This window comes from Archocentrus centrarchus, chromosome 6 (assembly GCF_007364275.1).
Source record: "Archocentrus centrarchus isolate MPI-CPG fArcCen1 chromosome 6, fArcCen1, whole genome shotgun sequence".
NCBI lineage: Eukaryota > Metazoa > Chordata > Actinopteri > Cichliformes > Cichlidae > Archocentrus > Archocentrus centrarchus.
The window spans coordinates 11,243,778-11,251,612 of NC_044351.1; positions in this window are offsets into that span (position 1 = coordinate 11,243,778).

Consider the following 7,835-nt stretch of genomic DNA (forward strand, 5'->3'; position numbering starts at 1 on the left):
ACAGATAACAAAACAACCTGAGAAAACGGAAACCATACCAAGAAAACATAAAACACTGGGCCACCGGCCCAGGACATGACAGTACCCCCCCCTCAAAGGCCGGCCCCCGACGGCCAAAACAAGAAAACAAAACCAGACCAGGGCGGGAGGCGGGGGGACCAGGAAGGAGGGCCTGAAACAAAAAACAAAAACCAGGCAGGGAGCAACAAGGAAGAAGGCCCAGGGACAAAACCAAAACACTGGGGAAGCACAGGGGCAAGACCTAGAACACGAGGGCAAAAAGACAATAAGCAGAATAAACAGAATAAACAAAAGCAATGGCGCAAGGCTGGAGAGCTCCAAAGTCCAATACAAGGGTCAAAGTTCACGAACAGAGCAGGAGCCAAAACAAAACAAAAAACAGCAAACTGCAGGGGAAAAACAGTCCACAGTTCAGGGGAGTCAGTGGGAAATCCAAAAACAAAAAACACACAGTTCAGGAGGCCGCAGAGGCCAAGGGGCCACAAAGCAAAATCCCAACGAGGGAGGCCGACCGCGCTCCCAGCGGCGGCGGCGACGAGGACGAGAAGGAATCACTGGAGGCCGACCGCGCTCCCAGCGGCGGCGGCGACGAGGACGAGAAGGAATCACTGGAGGCCGACCGCGCTCCCAGCGGCGGCGGCGACGAGGAGGAGGAGTCACTGGAGGCCGACCGCGCTCCCAGCGGCGGCGGCGAGGAGGAGGAGTCACTGGAGGCCGACCGCGCTCCCAGCGGCGGCGGCGACGGGGAGCAGGCACCGGAGGCTGACCGCGCTTCCAGCGGCGGCGGCGGAGACGCGGAGAAGACACTGGAGGCCGACCGCGCTCCCAGCGGCGGCGGAGAAGGGCGACCCCGGGCTCTGGTGGGGAACCCTCGGGTGACGTGGAGCGCTCGGACTGAGCAGAGACCCCCACCGGCTCGGACTGAGCGGGACCCCCTGGCTCGGAGCGCTCGGACTGAGCGGAGACCCCCATCGGCTCGGACTGAGCGGAACCCTCGTGCGCGGAGCGCTCGGACTGAGCGGAGACCCCCATCGGCTCGGACTGAGCGGGACCCTCTGGCGCGGAGCGCTCGGACTGAGCGGAGACCCCCATCGGCTCGGACTGAGCGGGACCCTCTGGCGCGGAGCGCTCGGACTGAGCGGGACCCCCTGGCTCGGACTGAGCGGAGACCCCCATCGGCTCGGACTGAGCGGAGACCCCCATCGGCTCGGACTGAGCGGAGACCCCCATCGGCTCGGACTGAGCGGGACCCTCTGGCGCGGAGCGCTCGGACTGAGCGGAGACCCCCATCGGCTCGGAGTGAGCGGAGACCCCCATGGGCTGAACGGGGCCTACATAGTGAGGCACCGGATGCGTAGGCTGGGACCGCGGAACAGGGCACACTGCTGCTTTATTGAGCAGCAGGGGCTGCTCGGGGAATAGCCGAGGTGCAGGGGACTGCGTGGAAGCAGGCCGGGAGACGACTGGCTGCGTGGAAGCAGGCCGGGAGACGACTGGCTGCGTGGAAGCAGGCCGGGAGACGACTGGCTGCGTGGAAGCAGGCCGGGAGACGACTGGCTGCGTGGAAGCAGGCCGGGAGACGACTGGCTGCGTGGAAGCAGGCCGGGAGACGACTGGCTGCGTGGAAGCAGGCCGGGAGACGACTGGCTGCGTGGAAGCAGGCCGGGAGACGACTGGCTGCGTGGAAGCAGGCCGGGAGCCAGAGAGAGCGGGCTGTGAGCTAGGGAGATCTGGCTGCGTGGAAACAGACCGAGAGCTAGGGAGATCTGGCTGCGTGGAAACTGACCGAGAGCTAGGGAGATCTGGCTGCGTGGAAACAGACCGAGAGCTAGGGAGATCTGGCTGCGTGGAAACAGACCGAGAGCTAGCTGACACTGGGGCCTGGGAGGGAGCTGACACTACTGGAGCTACAGAAGGAGCAGGAGCTGAGGGAACTGGGACCAAAACCGAAGGAACTAAGACAGGGGCTGAGGGAACTGACTGAGAGGGCACTGAAACAGCTGACACTGGGGACCGAGGAAGAGTTACTGGAGCTGACTGAAGGCGAGGGAGAGCGACTGGAGCTAGAGCTGACTGAGACCCTGCTGCTGCAGCTAACACAGAAAACCGATGCGAAGGCTTGGACCTGGTTGCCCCCACCCGCGGAACAGGAACGGGTGCAGAGGTCAGCCCGTCCGTGGCTGCCCCCACCCGCGGAACAGGTACGGGTGCAGAGGTCAGCCCGTCCGTGGCTGCCCCCACCCGCGGAACAGGTACGGGTGCAGAGGTCAGCCCGTCCGTGGCTGCCCCCACCCGCGGAACAGGTACGGGTGCAGAGGTCAGCCCGTCCGTGGCTGCCCCCACCCGCGGAACAGGTACGGGTGCAGAGGTCAGCCCGTCCGTGGCTGCCCCCACCCGCGGCACAGGTACGGGTGCAGAGGTCAGCCCGTCCGTGGCTGCCCCCACCCGCGGAACAGGTACGGGTGCAGAGGTCAGCCCGTCCGTGGCTGCCCCCACCCGCGGAACAGGTACGGGTGCAGGGGGAGCTGGAGCCAAGGGAGCGGGAGCAGGGTGAGCAGAGGGAGCTGGAGCTAACTGAGGGGTCTGAGACTGCGACTGAGGAGGAGCTGGAGCTACAGCTGACTGGGAACACTGCGACTGAGGAGGAGCTGGAGCTACAGCTGACTGGGAACACTGCGACTGAGGAGGAGCTGGAGCTACAGCTGACTGGGAACACTGCGACTGAGGAGGAGCTGGAGCTACAGCTGACTGGGAACACTGCGACTGAGGAGGAGCTGGAGCTACAGCTGACTGGGAACACTGCGACTGAGGAGGAGCTGACACTGGAGGAACTGACACTGGAGGAACTGACAGAGTGCTAGGGTGAACAGACATTAGGGAAACCGACTGAAGGCTAGAGGGGCCTGAGTACGTCAAAACTGGCCGCGTGGAAGCAGGCCGGGAGACAGAAAGAGCAGACTGCGAGCTAGAGAGAGCAGGAGCTAAGGGCGTTAGAGCTAACTGCGAGCTAGGGGAGACTGACTGCGAGGAGACTGACTGCGAGGAGACTGACTGCGAGGAGACTGACTGCGAGGAGACTGACTGCGAGGAGACTGACTGCGAGGAGACTGACTGCGAGGAGACTGACTGTGAGCTAGGGAGAGGAGCTGACTGCGTGGAAGCAGCCTGAGGCACAGCTGACTGGGGAGACTGAGACTGAGCCACAGCTGACACCGGGCACTGAGAATGCGCTGACACTGGGGACTGAGAATGAGCTGACACTGGGGACTGCTGTAGGTGAAGGGTGGAGGTTAAGAAATCCTGCACTAACCCATGCAGAGAGCCAAATAACCAAGGGTAATCATCGACTAGCCCTTGCAGCTGGGCCGTGAGCTGTTGCTGTTCCTGCTCACATGGGTCAGCCAGAAGGTCCATAACCAGTGAATCCACCCAACAGATAATGGTCTGCTTTGCCACCTCAGGGAGGGGAAAGGCAGGGGGGTGACGGGAATAATTGTCCGCAGGCATAGTAGCGTTGAAGCCAGTGTTACTCACGGAAACGGAGGATTGGGTGTGAAGTGGTGAAGCGGTCCGCGGCGTTATACCGCTCGGGTCTCGGGGTGCCTTCCGCCGTTGCTGCCGGGAACTCCCTCTCCTCCGCGGCTGCCGAGGAAGGGAGGGATCAGCGAAAGGGGAGGCAGGTGAGTGACGATGACGGGGACTGTTCAAAGACGTCGGGCCCCCCAGCGCTAGACGAGTGCCGTCGAAAAAATTGGAGCCGGAGGGGGTTTTGTAATGGTCGCGTCGTTCTGTCATGGCCGGGGAGGAAACGGACGAGGAAGGACAAACATGCAGGACTCCGGAGATGGGCATAACTCAAAGGCATTTATTAATGTAGGGAAAAAACAATACAAAAACCGTTCAGAAGGGAGACGAAGGGGAACCACAGGGAGCACAGGAACACACGGGCACACAACATCAACGACGCGACAACAGGCATAGAAAACGCAGGACTTAAATACACAGAAGGGCTGATGAGGGAAGAGGAAACAGGTGGGAACACAGGTGACACAGATAACTAAGACGAGACCAGAGGGAAGCAAAACTGAATACAACAGACAGGGGCTGGACGAATATCAAAATAAAACAGGAAGTATGACAAGGGAACAGAGACGCAAACCTGACACAGAATACAGAGAGACACGAGGGACTAGAAATAACTGAGGGCAACTCTAACAGATAACAAAACAACCTGAGAAAACGGAAACCATACCAAGAAAACATAAAACACTGGGCCACCGGCCCAGGACATGACAGATGGATGCATCAGGGGCAACTCAGGGTTCAGTATCTTGCCCAATGAGGCAAGGAACTGGAGGAGCCTGGGATCCATCTAATAACCTTCTGACTGGTAGACGACTCGCTCTACCACTTCATCTCCCAAAGAATTCTAGCTCCTGCCAAATGCTCCCTGAGTAGTGGTGGTGGCATCAGTGGCTGCAGCGCTTTGGACAATTCAGCTGGTCAGGACACCCTCGGGAAAACATTATATTCAGTCTGTGGTTGGAGTCTGTGGTGTACTGAGTATGGAGGACCAGGATAGTGGAAATAAAGCATTTCGTGAAGTAATAATTAATTGTGCAATAAAATATTCATTAGTAAATTAATTTAAAATACGTTTTTAATGTCTTTGATTTATTTAGACATTAATAAAGTAATTAATTATTTAATAATTTAATGGACAAAAAGATGAATTATAAATATTTATAAATGAACTATTATTCCATTAATAAATACTAAAATGGAAAAATGATTTACAGAAAAAAACACTAAAAAAGTAATTAACATTTTTTTAAATTCAGAATTAAAAGCCAGATTTTCAAAATCTTTTAAAAATGGAATAAAAAAATAAATAAAGAAGCAAATGATTAAAAGGATGATTTTCAATTCCATTTCCTTTTCCTATTAGCTACTAGATTAGCTACTGAATTAATTACTGGATTAGCTACTGGATTAGCTTCTCCATTTAGCCTTTCTATGCAAAAAGGCTAAACAAATTAGCCATACAGTACTACGTAAGGAGCTCTTGGATTGATTAGAAAGATGCAGCTTGCAGCCTGCTGTTTACCCTGATAGCTAAGGAGACCTTTTTCAGAAGTGTTTGTGATTGCACAGGGACATTTGTCTCGGTATTCATTCTCTTAAAATGTCCAGCAAGGATATATGAAGAATGTGAAGGGACACTGTGTTAAATGGATTTGTGTAAATAGGTTTTTTTGTGGGCAACAGCTTGGACTCTTCTGGGAAATGAGGACACACCCACAACTGTACCGCACCATGTTCATGGAGGAATTTACAGCTTTGACAGACAATGACGTCTCTGCACTTTGAGTCAGCTTTTTATCACCAGGTCACACACAGGTCCTATTGTCCATGCCCATAATTTCCCAAGGTGTCATGGTCCTGGGCCGGTGGCCTGGTGTTTTGAGTTTCTTTTTGTAAAGTTCTGTTCTTTGTTTTATTTCTGGTTGTGTTTGCAGCTTAGTATTAGGATTTTAGTTTGCCTTTGGTTTCTGTTTAGTTTTCCGTGTTAGTTCTGGTCTTCCCTGTGTTCCTGTGTGTGTTGTCTCTGTGTCTTGGCCCTTCTGTGTTTAGTTTCCCTTCCTGTCGTTTCTTTGTGTATGGTTTGATTCCCTGTGTCAGGTTTTCTGTTAGGTCTGCGTGTGTGTTACGTTTGGTCACGTATGAGTCCTGCATTGGGGTCCTCTGCCTTGCTTGCCACAGCCTCAACCCTGACACAAGGTATAAAAAGTTGACGTAAAATAACTTTCATTTTTTGGTCAAAGTGATCAGATTGATAGTCAAAATTTGTGCCATATATTTGCATGTATGGACCATATATCCATGGACAATAGTGATATACTTCTCACTGCAACAAATGAAGATGATGTCTTTTTTTCATCTGAGAGATGGCCAAAAACATCCTATCTTAAATTCAAGTAGCCAGCAAATCCATTGTCCATTTTTGACTACCTTTGGTTTTACCTTTATATTTCATCTTGAAAATTGTTTTACCTTGCCTTGCCCAGTATCATTTTTTTTCCCAGCACAGCCTCATACTGTATGTGTGACTATTCAGTTTTTTTTTCATTTTGATATACTGTATTAACACATTGGGCCTAAAATCACACACAAAAAACATAAAATCTGAGAAGAAAAAAGTTAGATTTTTGACTTGAAACTTTTTAAAAAACAATTTTTACAACCTAAAACACAAATAGAAGTTGTAATTTTCAAAAACCTAAGTATAAATATAACAACAAAGTTATGCACAATTATTCTTTTTGTACAACTATTTACAATAACAATCAGGTGTCACAATAAGATGCCACACAAATTATTTGTGCCACTCCAAAAAAACCAGTTCCTGTCCACCACAAGACAGAGGGGCCCATCACAGGCCTGATACTTCCAAGTTTGTCACTCCTCCTGTTGTACACCTGGAGACAGCATTTACATTTGAGTCTGCCTTTGGTGGCTTTTTGGCTAGTATCTGCCTTGTTCATAACTATGCAACACACTATACCAGGGATCCTCAAATCCAGGCCTCGTGGTCCGGTGTCCTGCAGGTTTTAGATGTGTCTCTGCTTCAGCACACCTGAGTCAAATATAGAAGTCATTAGCAGGACTCTGGAGAACTTGACTCAACACTGAGGAGGTAATTCAACCATTTGATTCAGGTGTGTTGGATCAGGGACATACCTGCAGGACACTGGACTTTGAGGCCTGGATTTGAGGATCCCTGCACTATACACTATCTATACAGTCCAAACATGCTCAAATCTCTCGAATTTCAAAACTCGTTATCAATATCGCTGTCTGTCTTTTGCCTCTGTCACAACTTTTTCCTGTTCCCCAGCAACCAAATACTACACATTGTATATAATTTTTTGATTGGTTGATGTGGTGCATTTTTCTATAAATAGGAAAGGGGATATATATAAAGCACTTCTTGTTAGTGAAGATCCTATTTTTACTGTTTCTTCCTGCACCAAACGCACATCACACATACAGGAAAAAGCATGGCATAAATTATTGAGCACAACTCTGGTTTTACTTGGTCTATCAACACAATTTAAAAACTGGTAAATGGAGGTTCACTGAGTGTCACACTGCCAGCGCGTCAGTCGAATCCAAAGGGTCAAAGATGGTTATTTCTTTTTTAAATCTTGACCAAATTATGGCAAAAATTTGATGAGGTGAACTAGGGGGTCACTGGCCATCTTTTGTGTAAATTTGGTATGAATTGGACTGTTAGTTTGGCTGCAAGCAAACAAACATACCAAAAACAATACCCCGTTCCTCCCTCCTGGCTGGGGTAATTATTGGTTCACAAACTTCTTTATTTCTATTCATGTGACTCTCCTCCACATTGAGAGCCATTCACATGTTGACATTAGTGATTAGCGGAGTCCATTAGCTACAGTTGCTGGCTAAAGCAGAGGCAGTGAGAGAGGGTGTTCAGTCCTTTGGATTCTGGTGGTAAATTCAACCCATCACAGAAAAATCACAGGCTGTGAAAGATAACAAAAAGAACTGGGAAAGATCTTATTTCTTAGCTTATGTAATACCCCGTCCAAACACAGGGACTATCGAAGTGTTTAATACAGTGATGTCAAACATGAGGCCTGCGGGCCTGAACTGGCACACTAAAGGGTCAAACTGGACACTCTGCAGAGTGTAAAAAATGCAAAGGAGGATGGTATAAATTTTGAACTTTTTACTTTAGAAAATGCATTACATTAAGACAGTAAAGGTCTGTATGGAAACTTGTT